The sequence below is a fragment of the Ursus americanus genome, chromosome 14 (genome assembly GCF_024610735.1).
Source record: "Ursus americanus isolate L20-20 chromosome 14, mUrsAme1.1.p, whole genome shotgun sequence".
NCBI classification, from domain to species: Eukaryota; Metazoa; Chordata; class Mammalia; order Carnivora; family Ursidae; genus Ursus; species Ursus americanus.
The window spans coordinates 19,130,503-19,146,533 of record NC_142140.1 but is presented as its reverse complement, the minus strand read 5'-3'; the positions used below and the strand labels follow the sequence as shown (position 1 = coordinate 19,146,533).

At 49.4% G+C, this 16,031-nt stretch overlaps 1 protein-coding gene across 2 annotated transcripts in view; it reads right to left on the bottom strand.

Moving 5' to 3' along the window:
• Positions 1-16,031, bottom strand: part of SHQ1 (SHQ1, H/ACA ribonucleoprotein assembly factor) — a 331,525-nt gene that overhangs the window by 174,881 nt on the left and 140,613 nt on the right. The gene's annotated exons all lie outside the window — the stretch shown is intronic.

The following is a 16,031-nucleotide window of genomic DNA, read 5'->3' as shown; positions in this document are numbered from 1 at the left end:
ACAGTGCCTTGAGGAGAAGCCCCCCACATCCCACTCTGCCCACATACACCCAAAAGCACTTTTAAAAAGTCACAAATGGAGTCATTTGGAGCTCACCATGCATGCAGACGAACCAGTGTTGGCTGAGAGAGGACTCCAGCAGTTCCGGTTGAGTAAAAACAAAAGTGTTTCTTTTCTCCAGTCCCTTTTCCCTGTCCCAGGGCTGCCACAAACTCCAGGGAATACCCTTCACAGTGTCTTCTGTGCGAAGGCTATCCCAGGGCCAGACCACCCTGTCAGCGATGCTCCCTGAAGTTGCCTGACCAGAGAGGAGGGGGGAGGAAGGGACGGGGGAGGAGGAGAAGGGATCCTTTGGGCAGACCAAGCTCTCTCTTCACTTCAGACCCCTCAGGCTGAGTCAAACCTGTGCAGGGCAGTTACGACGAAAGGAGACTAGAAATTTAAACTGGACCTTTCCGTATCCAAAGGGATCAGAGACCTATGGGATCCATCCAGGGTGTCATTAAGGGACATGGAAAGGAGTCAGATCAGTTGGAGAAAAACTGTCAAATTCATGTTTGTCTTTCATCATCTTCGGACTCGTCAGTACATGGAGTACTGTACCTTTCACCAACTTTGCAATTTGGACACCACCCAAATGCTGTCGGGGGTCCTGGAAGCCACGGGGAGACGGGTTCCTCCATCTCCTCTGAAAACATCAACACCCTCCTCTCTGTAGACGGATCCCCAGAGACAGACACACTGTAGAACCGCCTGGCTGAGCCGCCCTTCCACACCGGGGCCCCAGCTGCCCCTCTGGGAGGGCACCGCCCTGACTGCAGCAAAACACCTGTAGAATCAGAGGCTTCCCAAAAGATGAAGACACGAAGGAGTCCACACCCCAAGAGACAATCTCAACTCCAGGGAGTCTGGGATGTCGCCAACCTCGGTGGCACACGAGCTCGGATGGAGCGTTCCATGGCTGTTTCTAAAGCTCTAGCACTAACCACGCTTTTCTCCAAAGCCAGGAGAGGCCACTTAGTTGCACAGGCACAGACAAAGTTCAGGGAAGTTAATTTTCCCAGGGACAACCCTCTAATGGGGGCTGGGGGGGGGGGCAGTCAGTCTCCCCTCCCTCTGGTGGGACAATGCAAAGGAACGTTCCACGTCTAAGTTCCCCCGCACATTACCCAGTGGGTAACAAGAAAATAAGGCACGTTCTCAGCTCTTCTCTCTTTCTCGTCTCATTCCCCTTCCCTCCTGCCTCCTGGATCACTTCCCAAATAAACTACTGCACCCATGCCTTCATCTCAGGGCCAGCTTTTGGAGGAACCCCAACCAAGATGGTCATCCTCCCTCTAGCTGAAAAAAAACCAATCAGGCTTCCTTCAACGGTCCCCCCCCAACACACACACCTGCCTGGCTTCAGGGCTAGGAAAATGAAAGTCATGGGAAGAAAGCCAAGGAGTGGGGGTGGAGAAGAATCATGGCAAGTGAGGAAAATCATTTAGAAATTATAAAATTAAGTAGCTTTAAAAAGAGCAGAAACCTGGTTGGGAAATCACTGGAAGAGCACAAATTGAAAAATGTGCTCAAGACAGTTGAGAATCTGTCAACTGACAGGAGAGAGCTTTGGGAAGAAAGCGAACCAGAGCGGGGTGTCAGGCAGACAGATTGGCCCAATTAAGGACGGAGAGGCCCGGGAGGCGGAGTGAGTGATCGCGTGGCCTGTGGGGGGTCTAGGAAAGCTATTCCCAGCAGGATAGATGGGCCCCGAGAGGAGGCTGGGAGAGCGACTCTGGGGTGTCTGTGTGCTCTGCCCCCAACGCCAGGAGACCGTGAATGAGCAGGGACAAGAGGCTGTGTCTCTATGGCCTTGGAGGCTGGACCCCTGATTGCTTATGATTCTCTGGAATAAAAGGGGATGGGGTGGGTACTCTTGGAGCCCCCCTTGGAGCCCCCCTTGGAGACGCAGTCATTCAACAAGTGTTCACGGAGCCTGCTGTCCGCGGGGTGCTACATAGAGGACCCACTGCAGCATGTTACAGACAACGCCCCTGCCCCAGGAGCACTGCGGTCCTTTGTGAGAAGCGAGCATCAGTTATATTCGCTAACACCCACTACACGGTGGGGGCTGGTCTAGGTGCTTGTCTTCCTCATTTAATCTTTACAGCAACCCCTGAGGTAGGAGCCACGCGATCGTTATTTCGGAGATGAGGAAACAGAGACAGAGAAAGGCTAGGAAAATGGGCCAAGGTGACAACACTGGTGAGGAGTGGAGCCAGAACTCAAACCCAGACAGCTCTCAAGTCGGTACTCTGACCCGCTACAGTTTAGTCTCTCTTCTATTAAAGGATCCGACAAGTTCCTCAGGCAGGACCAGCTACAGAATGTGCGGGACCCAATGCAAAGTGAGAATGCACAGCCCTGGCCAGTGGTGGGGAAGTGGATCTCCTCTTCCCATGGTGCTCCAACCCATAGCAGATGGGTGAGCCCGGAGGAATTACAACCTGCTTGGTACCTGGGTCAGAAGTAGGTGACAGGCCCCCACCAAGATGCCTGCTAACCGTGCCGGGGTGCTGCCAGCCCAAAACTGGGATAGCCGTCTCCTTGCCCTGCCCTGTGACGCCATGGGGCGAGCACTGACTCTAACCCTCCCTTCACACACGTGGGAGAGGGAGGGTGGCAGCAGAATGGGGCCTCCCTCCCAGGCCCCCGCCAATGCAAGACAGTTGCTGCCCTGAGCTCCGTGATCAGGGTTCCCTGGGGACACAGTTTCTGGGCAGGGCAGAGAACAGGGAGCCAGGGGAGGAAAGCTGGCAGCTGAGAGCTCACCCTAAGGAGGCGGGAGAGGTGCACTCTTGTGAGCTGAGACACCAAGCCCCTGGCCCATGCTCTATTGTCCCATCAAGTTTCACTGACAAAACACATCTCCAAAGATAAAATTAAGAATTTCATGACAGCAACTGCAGGGCATGAAACCTCGAGTTTTGGGTTCTTCTTAGCAAGGGGTCCTTGTGGGGCTGCTCTGGCAGCACAGCGTGGGGCCGGCCCTGCCTGCCATCGTGAAAAACAGAAAATAGTTGGGCTTCACTCAATCCAGTTCTCCATACTCACTTCAGCACAGAACCCCTCTTGGGGTTAACAGCCCATGGAGCTAGTGTCCCAGGGACCTCCCTCTTAGAAATGTTGTATCCACTCATTCAAACCTCATAGTAGCCATGTGATTCATGGAAAACCAGGGTCGTCGCCACATTTCCCAGAAGGAGAAACTGAGGCATGCAGAGGACTGTGTTTTGCTTGAAATATGATAGATATTGGTAGGGATGGTAGGTATTATGGTAGGTAAGAGGCAGGGCTGGCTCTCAGACCCCAACATCCATCCTCCAGGTCCTGTGCTCTATCCCTACAATGCACCAACCTTCCCAACCCTCCAAGATGCTTTATACATCCCTTGTTTGTCACTCAGGGGAAGGCCGTAATGCTGGCAGGTTGCCAACCTGAAGCCAGTATTTATTAGGAAATCTCCAGACGTGCCAGGAAATTACAGACCAGCAAATTAGTTTAGTCATTTCACTAGTTTAAGGAGCTCTTTGCAAGCTCTGAAAAGGGCTTTTCCAAGCACAAGTTGTTGGAAGGGGTGTTTTTGGTGCCTTGAAGATGCCATATTATCTTGAGCATACGAAGGCCTCCTTGAGGAAGACAATTCCCATGAGACTAAGTAGAACCATTAGTGACACTTAAAAATACCACCACAGCCTTTGAGATGGCCCCCAATGGCCCCAACCCTTCAGTATTCACACCTTTGTGTACCCTTTCCCACACTGAATAGAGCTGAACAGTATCATCAGCAGAATGTGGCAGAAATGATGTTCACGATTTCAAAGACGAGGTCATAAAAATATTGCTTCCATCTTCCTCTCTTGGATCACTCACTCTGGGGGAAGCTGGTGGCCATGTCATAACGACACTCAAGCAACTCTGTAAAGAGGTCCTTGTGGCCAAGACCTAGTCTTCTTCTACCAGCCATGTGAGTAGGCCATCTTGCACATGTCTTCTACAGCCCCACTCAAGCCTTCAGATGACAGCAGCCCCGGCCAATGTTCTCATGGCTGCTTCACGAGAAGAAGCATCCAGCAAAGCTGCTCCTGCATCCTGCACCCCCAGAAGCCATGAGATAATAAATCTCTGGTTGCTTTAAGCCAGAAAGTTTGGGGTTTATTATTCAGCAATAGATATCTAATACATTTTGTAAAAAAGATCATGGGAAACCAGCTGGTATGAAGTAGAAGGGGAATGGTCTAACATCCTTCAGGTCATTGTGTTCTCTTGTTGCTGCCATTGTCACTTTAAGGAAGCCCCAAGGGACACAGGAGTCACCAGTTTTGGAGGGAGAAGGGCAGGTTGGGAAGAGGAAGTCATGTCACTATCTGAGGCTTTTACATAGATTGCTAAGGTGGCACATAGCCCTTTGTGGGGCAATATGTGACCACACACCAGAGGGAGAGACAGTATGCACTCTAGTTATGTATCTTACAGCTATGAATTGGTATCCAAACAAAACCCCTAGCTAGTGACGACTGAGCACTCTGCATGCCAGGCACTTCACTTTTGCTTTTGGTGCTTTAGCTAAATTAACATTCACAAAAACCCAGTGACACGGTGCCTTGGTCACAACACATCCATTGTGAGTGACAAAACCCAACTCAAATTGGCTTAAGCCAGAATGGGCATTGACAGGTTCATTAACTGAGAAGTGCAAGGGGTGTTCTAGGCTTCAGGAATTGTTGCATCCAGGATGTGAAATTTCTTTCTCTCTCTTTCTCTTATTTTCCTCTCCCTTCCCTTATTCTCTCTCCTTCTCTCCCTCCCCTACTTATCTTCCTGATTTTTTTTTTCCAGGAAAAGTGGACACCAGTAGTTCAAGCCTATGCTCTTATAGTTCATAATCTTTTTTTTTTTAAGGTGGGGGGAGAGAGAGGGAAAGAGCTAGAGAGAGAGGGAGAGAGAGAATCTTAAGCGGGCTCCATGCCCAGTGCAGAGCCCGATGCGGGGCTCGATCTCACACCTGTGAAATCATGACCTGAGCCAAAATCAAGAGTCCAATGCTTCTCCGACTGAGCCACCCAGGTGCCCCATCTTATAGCTCATAATCTAAAAACGAAGAGAGACCCTCTGCTCCTCCAACAGCCCCATCTCAGATCCCATGGCAGGTCTCTGATTGGCCGCACTTGGGCCACTCCCTTAGACCAATGCCTGGGGACAGGGAGATGGGGCAGAATGTTTGTTTTGGCCTGGATCATGTGTCCAATGGGTAGATGGGCACAGTGATTGCCAGTCCCACCAGACCACATGCAATGTTAATTTCCTAATTACCATGAAAAAGGGATGATAGGCAGACTAAAACAACACATTTAGTCCTATTATTATCCTCATTTTACAGATGAGAAAACAGTCTCCAAAAAGATGCAAACCTGCCCAAGATCTCATAGCTGGTAAACAGCAAAGCCAGAACTGGCTGACTCTAGGTCCAAAGTTCTTAGCTATGCTCCTACCGCCTTCTTCATCTGACAGGGTCCTCTGACCCACACAGGTCTGCAGGCAGGATAATCTCCCTTTGGGGAAGCCTGAGCAGTTATCTGACCCCATCTGAATCCAGGCTCTGGGACACTAATGTTTCACCTGACCCAATCTGCTTCTTCCCAGCCTACCTAGATCACCTGAGGCTAGAGAAGTTTCACCCAAAGAAGCTTCTGTCCTGACACTGACTGTACCAACAGCCAAACCAATTATGACGTCTCCACTTCTAGGTGAAACTCCTCAATAACATCCCCTTGCTTTTGGAGTTAAGACCCAAACTCTCACCTCAGGTAAGAGCTCTGAACATCTGAACCACTGCCAACCTCTGGCTCATTTTTCCTACTCTCTGTCCCGGCCACACTACTCTTGTCAAATTCTGTGAAAGTGCCTTGCTTCGTAACACCCCAGGACCTTTGCATATTCTGTTCCCTCTACTTGGCGTTTTCACTCCTCTTCTCTCCGCCTAGAGAACTCGTCCTTCAAATCAGCTCCTCAAGGAAGCCTCCACACCTCCACGGTCGGAGTTACTCCTTTTGCCTAGATCCCCATGGAAATTCAGAGCTTTCACTGAAGTCACGAGAATACATCCATTTGTGATCTATGGTGAAAATCTGCCTCTCACACTAGACTGTAAACTGATCATACCAGGGATAATGTCCTTTTTTCTATTTACTATGTCTAGCACTTAGCCCAGGGCTTGATGTGATAGACCCTCAAAAAAACATTTATTGAATAAATGGAGGGAAGGAAGGAAGGAAGGAAGGAAGGAAGGAAGGAAGGAAGGAAAGAAGGATGAAGGGAGGGGAGGAAGAGAAAGAGGGAGGATGGGAAGGAGGGAGAGAGGGAGGGAGGAAGGAAGGAGGGGAGGGAGGAAGAAAAGGAGGGAGGATGGGAAGGAGAAAGGAGGGAGGAAGGGAGGAAGACAAGGAGGGAGGATGGGAAGGAGGAAGGAGGGAGGAAGGGAGGAAGACAAGGAGGGAGGATGGGAAGGAGGGAGGATGGGAAAGAGGAAGGGAGGGACGAAGGGAAGGAGGATGAGAAGGAGAGAGGGAGGATGAGAAGGAGGGAGGGAGGGAGGATGGGAAGGAGGAAGAAGGGAGGAAGAGAAGGATGGAGGATGGGAAGGAGGAAGGAAGGGAAAAAGAGAAGGAGGGAGGATGGAAGGGAGGGAGAAGGGAGGGAGGAGGACAGGGAGGGACTTGCCATGCCTCAAATTAAAGCTCACCGAGTAAATCACAAGTATTTCCAAGATGTTGATTAAACTCTTAAACTAGGATGAACGTGAAGAACATGAAACTATTACAAGCATTAGAGGATTTATTGGCTGAGCCTGGCTGCTTTTCAGTATTATTCCCTTCGTTCACATTTCATTGGAACCACAGGGTGAACGTTGTTGGGGGAGGGCGCAAGTGGAGGAAAAGGAACAAGAAGGAAGGAAAGAAGGAAAGAGAGAAGGGAAGACAGAGGTAGGAAAAGTAAATGGGGGGAAGGAAAGAGGGAAGGAGGATGATGGGGGGATTGGAAGACAGGAAGGAAGAGATAAAGTCATAAGAGGAGGAGGGAGGGAGATGGGGAAAGGGAGAGGAAGGAGGAAGAGGGAAGAGAAAGGACAGGAGGAAGTAAGTAGAGTGAGTCAGAGGGAGGAAAGAAAGAGGAGGGAGGAGGGAGGAACACACCTAAGCCTGATCATTCCAAATGAGCAGGCCTAGGAAATGATGCAGGGCGGTTCTGAGAGCTCTGCAGGGCAACACAAGCCCCGCCCTCCAGGAGATGTCATGCTGTGAGCCCACACCAACAGCCAGCCCTGGGCTTAGATTCAGGACAGAAATGTGATCAGTGAGACTGAAGCCCTTAGGTAGGAAGCATACTCAGAAGCAAAAAAAAGGGGGGGCCAAGATCACAGCTGATGTGGGGAGGGAAGAGGAAAAAACAAGGAATGTGTCACTTCCTCCCTCGGCCATGGGTGACCCATGGAGTCCCCTCATCGTCTCGCAGACTTCTGGACCTCTGTTTTCCCTTCAGGTTGTGGTGACTGGATGAAGGCATGTTTATTGCTAACACAGCAAAACCTGGTCCAGAGGCCAGGAATCTCCCTGGCATGATTAATTCATGTTCTGAACAAATGAACACGAATTTGTACCGTTGGAGTGGTTGTTGTACACGTGGGGTGGTGGGGCCAGAGCAGGGGGATCTGGAATCGGGCACTGGCTGTCAGCAAGTCACTGGAGGCACAGACACTGCTCATGGAGGGGGTCCCAGCAAATGCCCCATCTCCCAACTTGGGCTCGGGGAGCGTCTCCTGTTAAAAATAATAAGCACGTGTATTGCCTCTGGGGGTGAGAAAGGGCCTTCCTTCAGCACAGCACCCGTGCACTTCAGGTAATGCTTTTGAACAAGGATGGGTTTGCAAAAAGGTAGGAATACAAGTCGAAACAATGAAGGGGCTGAGTGCAAAAAGGAGGGGGAGATTCCTAAGGGGGGAGCAATGTGGTGAGTGAAATGTCCAGTGAAATGCCCAAGAGAAAATCAAGTAAACCTCTTCCACCAGCCCTACCCCGAGGCCCCCATATCTTGGCAGTTTGTCCTGTTGGGGCCACTCATTCAGCACCAGAACTCACACAGCTCTTTCTGACAAAAAAAGGTTGGGGGGGGGAATTTACTGGCTCAGATAACTGAAAAATCCAGGGATTAAATGTCTTCAGGTAAGGCTGGATCCAGGAGTTCAAGAATTGTCATTGAGACTGTTTTTCTCTCTATGTCCCTGATTTGCTTTCCTCGGGGCAGGCAGGCTGTCTCCACGTGAAAGCCACCCCTGCCTAAAGAGTGCTTCTTTTTCCCAATAGTTTCCAAAAAATCTCTGGCCTGAGTCTTAATGAGTGGGCTTGGGACAGGTGCCACCCATGGAACCAAGGAGAAGGGGTCAGCCCTCCCCAGATTGGGATGCTATTAGCCAAATGCTGATAAGTGGCTATTGTGCAGACAAAAACAACAGATGTGACCACAGAACTGTGTTGATGGCTGAAAAATGAGAGCTCCCCTCCCCCAAGAATTTAAATACAAATGCTGGTTGCTAGGGAGGGATGCAAAGGACAGCCCACACATAGGTTCTTTTCTGGGACAGAAAGAGCTGAGTGGAAAAGATCCCTCCTGGCTGCTTTTCTTTAGGAGTTTATTGGACAAATCCATCACACTGTTTCCAGAATTACCATACCTGGGAGGAAGGAAGTCAAGACTTTCCTAGAACGCTCTCTCAATTCATGCTTTCAACTCATCGCGCTCAGCTTCTCTTTATCCCACAACTCTGTCATCTGGCTTCTTCTTGTCTCTCTCAGGGGAACTGTCCTTGTGAAAGTTGCCAGCAACTTTTCTTTGGTTCAATACCGTGGACAATGTCACTCCTTTCCTCCTGTGATTTCTCAGATGACTGGGTACCACTGACTGCCTCCCTCTTGAAACTGCTTTCTCCATGGCGCTCTGCCCCTGTCGTGCTCATTCTTCCACTACGAGTCCGTGTACTCCCGTGGCTTCAGTTTCCATTTCTCCATTGGTCCCACAGGCCAGATTCACAGCTCAGACCAGTCCGCTGAGTTTTGGTTTTGTGAATTCAAGTGCCTCCGGGAAACTTCACTCAGGAGATCCCCCTGGCATCTTGGACTCATCATGCCCAAAATACCGAACTCCTCACAGCCCCCCAACCAAGGCTACTCCTTCCCAGGGTTTCTTGGCTTGGAGCCCAGTACCGCCAGCCACCCACTTTCCTAACCCAGAGACCAAGAACTGGCACAGCCCCTCTCTCACCCCCACATCCATTTCATCAGTTGGGCCTCCTTGGAAATATCTCCCCATTTCTCGCCATCCCCACTGAGGCTCTGGCCCCCATCACCTCATATCAGGATTTCTGCCAACCATGCCCCAGCCAGCCTCCCACCTTTTCCCACTCCAATCCATCACTCACTCTGCAGACATGCCCTTCTAAACACAAATTTGATTGGTTTGCTTCCTTAGTGGCTTCCTATTGTTCTTAAGGGAAAAGTCAGACTCCTTGGGATGGCATTAAAGGCCTGGTTACAAGCCAGGCCCTGCTTGCCCCTCTAGCCTTACTTACTTTTTGCCATTCTTCGCTCAAACTCTACACGCCTGCCACACTGAATGACTTGTCTCCAATTTGCATAGGCTGTTCCCTCTGCCTGGAGTGTCCTTCCTCCTGCCTCACTCAGCTTCCTCTTGTTCATCCTCTAGTTCTCCTCTTACATCTATCATTCCTCCCAGCACAACTTCTCTGGCCACTCTAAGACTTAGTTAAGCACCTCTTCCATGTGTCCCAAACATGAATGAATGAATGAATGAATGAATGAATGAATGAATGAATCCATCCATCAACTCTCTAGAGAAGATGGTAGTGGTATTCAAGTTCTTTTTTTTTTTTTTTAAGATTTTATTTCTCCATTTGACAGAGGGAGAGAGAGAGAGCACAACAGGGAGAGCAGCAGGCAGAGGGAGAGGGAGAAGCAGACTCTCCACAGAGCAGGGAGCCTGAGATGCGGGGCTCAATCCCAGGACCCTGGGATCATGACCCAAGCAAAAGGCAGATACTTAACTGACTGAGCCCCCCAGGTGCCCCTGGTATTCAAGTTCTTGATGAAAAGGAAAGAACACAAGAGGAGAAGGGAAATCTATGAGTCTATTTTTAGCCAATAAATACTTTCTTTTTGACCCATATTTTCCAAACAAAAATGTACTAAGTTCTTACCCTGAGTCAGCTGCAGCTGTGCTGGACACTGAGATATATTAGCAAACAAGACAGACACATATCTTGCCCTTTAGGAAATTATAATCGAGCAGAAAAGATAGATCCTAAATAAACAATTCAACAAAACTTAATGGGTACTAGCCTTAACCCTCTTGCAGCAGAGTGAATTTTCCAAAGATGGCTGCACCAATACATATCCCATTCAATATGCTCTCTCACAATGTAACTCACACTCTTCCATTGATATATGGGGTCTACCTTCCCTCCTCTTAAAACCAGGTGGACTTTGTAACAGGTTTGACCAATAGAATGTTGTACAAGTAACAGAGTGAATGTCGGGTGTATAAAAAGAGACGCAATTTCCACCAATTCATCAATCTATATATCCCTCCCTGCTCCCCTCATCTCCCTCTCTCAACTCTTCCTTTGGAACCCAGCCCGCCATGTTTGTAAGGAAGCCCAGACCACATGGAGAGACCACATATGGATGTTCCAGCCAACAACAGGTCTCAGCTGAGAGACAGCACTAACCCCTACTTGTGTGAATGAACGAGACTTTAGACGAACCCAGCCTCAAGGCTTTGGCTCTTCCAGCTGAGTCTCTAGACATTACGGAGCAGAAAGAAGCCGTCCTCGTTGTGCTCTGTCCAATTCCCAATCCTCAGAATCTACGAGCATAACAAGTGATTGCTTTCTGCCACTAGGTTTCAGAGCGATTTCTTCTGCAGCCAGGGCAACTGTATTACTTCTCTAGGCTTACTTCAGGAAAGAAAGAATACTGGGCTAGAAATAAAGAGAGAGTAAAATACACCACCATTTCTGTGTTTTAATAGCTATTGATACTCACTGGCTGTGTGAACTTGGGCATGTCATTTCCCATCTCCGAGTTCTTAGTCTTCCCATGTATAAAGTAAGGGTATGGGGCTGGATGATTTCTAACACCCTAGGAAGCTTGAAAACTCTACTAATGGAGATTCATTTATAGGATGACCCAATCAAAACCATGTCAACTGATACGGCAAGAAGTGAACTCTTTAATTGAAATTCCTGATTTTGTTTGAAAATTTTTCTAGAGGGTGAACTCAACTCAAGCCATTAGAAAAACAAAAGGATTCCTCTAATGTATAATTCATGAAAGAAGAGTGGGTTTGACCCAGCAGGTCATTTGGAATAAAAATGCCATAAAAATAAAATATATTATCCCTCCCCTTCTGCCTCCCTCATCCCTTACACTAGCTAATGGAGGGGAAAGAGTGAATTAAACTGGAGTTCAGGTCAAAGGTTTAGTTGATTCATTCCAGAATGGTCATTCCCTCCAGCCGCTCCAGTAACAGACAGACACTGCAGATGTTGAGGCAGGGTTTGTCCCCGCCCCAGGGCCCCGAGTCCTGAGTGATACGGCCTCTCCTCCTTCCCCGGGGGAGATGACCTCACCTTCTAATGGAGTGCCCAATTAGGAAGCACAGGAGACTGTTAAGAAGACACCCCTCCGCTTCAAAAGCTTTGGGGAAATTCCCCAAGGGGCCAACCTGTTTCACAGAGCAAAGGGAAAAAAAGTAGACAGCCTGTAATTAGTATAATAACCTGTTCGGATTCCACCTGCCTGTGATTTCCCCAGCTTGTTCATCCATTCATGTATTCATTCACTCAGGCAACAAATATTTACAGAGCAGCTGGGATGTGCAAGCCCCGGTGATACGACAGGTCCCCCAGAAGGAGCTAACGATTTGTGTGCAAGCGATTGATTAAGGAAGTGCTCCCAGGGGCATCTGGTGGGGAGATGGGGGGAGGGCGGGACAGAGAAGAAGAAGATGCCAACTGAAGGTTGATTTCAAGCAAGTCCAAGCCTCGGCCTGATCTATAGGGAGCTCTGGAGTGAAAAAGCACGCCTCAGGATTTGTCCCCACTCAAAGCCAAGGAGCTGGGCTTTCACACCTCTGCATCTGATATTGGTATGGGCTGTTCCCCTAGGAACAGAAATCCCAGGCAATCTGGTGCTCTGCACATGCGGGCAAAGTGGCTCCAATAGCCTATGGACAGTCCTTCAAAAGAAGTCACAGGTGCGGGCCAGTAGAAGGGAAACACCACAGAAGCCAAGAGCAGACATTTTCCACTCTGCCATCCCCAGTACATCAGCAAGATCGCACCTCATGGTTGCAAGATGGCTGTAGCAGCTCCGAACTTCCCACCCGCTCACAACAGTATCCAAAGGCAAGAAGGGGTGGGAAAGAAGCTAGTCTCCCTAATAGATATGACTTGTCAGAGGAAGGAAGATTTCTCCTGGTAGGCTCCAACTTGGTATCGTGTCCTATTTGCCAGAAGTGGGTCAGTGCACACTGTTAAACCAATCACTGCCAAGAGGACAGGATTACTGTAAATGGTTATCTGGATTGAGAAGGGGTCAAGCATCCCCTGACATCTTGCCCTGAGCATCTTGCCCACCTGCTTGATACCTGATGGGTTTTTGTTAGCAAGGAAGAAGAGGGAATGGCTTTGGGGTGGACCATGAGCTGTGTGCGTGATGCTAGCCAATCAGAACGCACTAAGCTCTCTGGGCTACAGTGATTGGTTCACAGATGAGCATATTACTCAAGCCAAGCCAATCAGAGTTAACCCTGAGAATACTGCTTTGGTCACCAGGAGGGGGTGCTTACTCCCTGAAAACATCCTAGGCCTGAGTTGTGACAACCGTCTTGGCATCATGAGGAACTTGCAAATAAAACCATTCCAAGGAGGGAAATGAAGTAGAATAGAGTGGTTGAGAGATCAAATATGGACTCAGAGCCCCTGAATCCAGGTTTTCCCAAAGCCAGCTCTAAACTTGGGCAGAAAAAAAAGAAAAATGTCCAGGTTAATCCAGGTTGGGTTGGGTCTTCTGTTCTCTGCAATCAAAAGATTCCCAAGTGATACAAGTGGCGAACAAGTCAGACACCCCCTCTGCCCTCCTGGAGTTCAAAGTCAAAAGGGGGAGGCAGGTGCTGAACAAAAAATTACAAGTACAATCTGAGTTAAAAATGTCAAGTTCAGAGGACTGGCAGACCGCATGAGATGGAGGGGCCAGTCTGGTCTAGAGTCAGAGGAGGCCCCCTGGTGTGGTGTGGTTCAAGCTGAGATGGGAAAGGAAATGGCCATTTTCCAAGTGGACTCCACTACCCCTTGACTTCCCAGACAGAGCAGGGAGCAGGCACTCACTTGGGGGAGCTCACGGATTTCCTTTCTCTCTGACACACTCCTTACTCTTTCATCCATTCTTTCAGTACACTGATTTGTTCAAGGGGCGCCAGGGTGGCTCAGTCATTAGGCATCTGCCTTTGGCTCAGGGCGTGATCCCGGCCTTCTGGGATCGAGCCCCACATCAGGTTCCTCCGCTGGAAGCCTGCTTCTTCCTCTCCCACTCCCCCTGCTTGTGTTCCCTCTCTCGCTGGCTGTCTCTATCTCTGTCACATAAATAAATAAAATCTTAAAAAAAAAAAAAAAAGCCGCCAAGAACGATCAGCATTTTTTGGTTTTTTAGTTGTTTTTGTTTGGTTTTGTTTTTTTGTTTGTTTTCCTGCACTCCTATAAAAGTCTTTAGTCCTGGAGAAACACTGTGATTTCTTTTCTGTTCAGGAGTGTTTTCTTTTTCATTCCTTCATTCCCTGTGTTAACTGGAGCAGTCGAGTCAGGCTTTGAGGTAGGGGAGGGATATGAAGAACTCTCAGTCCCGTGCAGGTCATCAGTGCAGCCGAGAGATGCTGTATGTAGGAGAAACCTTCCAGGAAATGTGGGACTAACACCTCCTCAGAGAAAAAAACCACTCTCTGCTCTCTTCTAATGTGGCCCAGGATGTTTGTTCTCTGGCATCATTCACTGACTCAGAGGGGAGAAACCTTCTAGGTTCAAATGTCCCAGTGTCACTGTCTCTGCCTAGCTACATGGTCTCAAGCAAGGCTCTGAGCCTCAGCTTCCTAATCTGTGAAATGAGAATAATAAAGTCTGACAAATTTTAATAACATCTGCCTGAGTGAGTGACGTCAGAGGCCCAGGGGAGCACCAGGGGTGATACAGTCAGGGACTGTGGCGATAGGCACGTTCTATCAAGTCGTGACCTGCGATGGCACACCTTTGCTCAACAGTGGCCCTCAGGCCCCGTTCTCCAGCCCCAAGCAGAGACTGACTCTCCTCATGCTCTCTCTTTGCTGACCCCACTGCCCATGCCCTGATTCTGGGGCCAGCACTGCAGTTTCCATAGCAGGCACTGGGTGAACGTGGCTGAGTGGAAGGGTCATTGCAGTGGCTCGCCACCTCAGGCTGGGAAGACTTGCCTTTCTGCGACCTCATTTCCACTGCCTGAAGCTGATTTGCTCCTTTGGGAGCAACTCAGCCACCAGGACCTTCACCTTGATTCCAAAATGGAGGAGCTGGGGCAGATCCTTGGTGCTTCACCATCCACTTGGTAATGTATGCAAACCGCCTCCGAAGGCCAGCTCCCTTCACGTGATGTGAGTGGGGCTCTGGATTGTGCCATTCAACTTGAACATAGGGCTCTGCCAAGCTTTGCAACCACCATTTGTGCCAATGGGCATTCTAACACATCGGGACAACCTCAAGGAGCCAACTAGGTCGGTCTTTAGAAGCAGGAGTCAGGAAACCACGTCTGAGGGCCCTCTGCTCTCCAGCCATCCCTGGCTTTCCAAATGGTGTTTCCAAGGTTGTGTCAGAGTCCCCACAGAGAGGGAGGGCCTCTCGGTGGGTCCTGCCTACCAGCCTCCTCCACAACCTAACTGCAGGGAGAGCAACCCAACTCCTCAGCATTTTAGAAGTGGGATGCTAAATAAGGATGGGTTTGAAAGAAAGGAAAGAAGAGAGGAAGCAGGGTCATGATAAGGCTAGCTGGTTGTTAAAGCTCGTCTACTTTTTACGGTTGACTCCCCCATCGCCGAGAACCTCCGACTGACATTTTTGTTCTAGTGACTTCAAGGAGAGAATGTCCTTTCACAACTGATGTAGGGTAAATGGATCAGCTGTTTCTTAATCCTAAACAATGCTGGTGGTGCTGAGGCAGAAGACTCTTCAGAGCAGGGCACCTGGGTAGTGCAGTCAGTTAAGCATCCAACTCTTGGTTTCAGCTCAGGTCGTGATCCCAGGATCATGAGTTCGAGGCCCGTGTTGGGCTCTGTGCTCAGCAGGGCGTCTGCTTGAGACTCTCTCTCCCTCTGCCACTGCCCCTCCCCCACTCTCTGTCTCTAAAATAAAGAAATCTTTAACCAAAAAAAAAGATTCTTCAGAGCAGCAGTACTTCATTTCAGTGTGCACCCAGATCCCTCGGCAGCTTATTAAAAATCCAGATGCCTGAACTCCCACACTACGAGGGTAGTGACTTTGAGTTGGGGCCTGGGGACAAGAAGGGGCCTCGGTGACGGCGGGCATGGACAGGGCTCCCTGTGTCAGCCTCACCTGCAGTGCTGAATCTCAGAGACCAAATGGCCACAGAGTTCACACTCTCAAGTCAGATCCGCGGGCTTCAAGTCAGGGAAGTGGGTATAATCGTGTACATACCATAGGGTTTGTGAAGATAAAATGAGTTAGTGAGTATAAAGCACTTGGAACAGTGGCCAGCACACAATATGTGCTCAATAAATGTGACCTTACTAATTACTAATACTATACTATACTATAATTACTAATATCAGGGTGGAGTCCAGGAAGCCCTGGGTGACGGACAAGCAGCCCTGGGTCATTC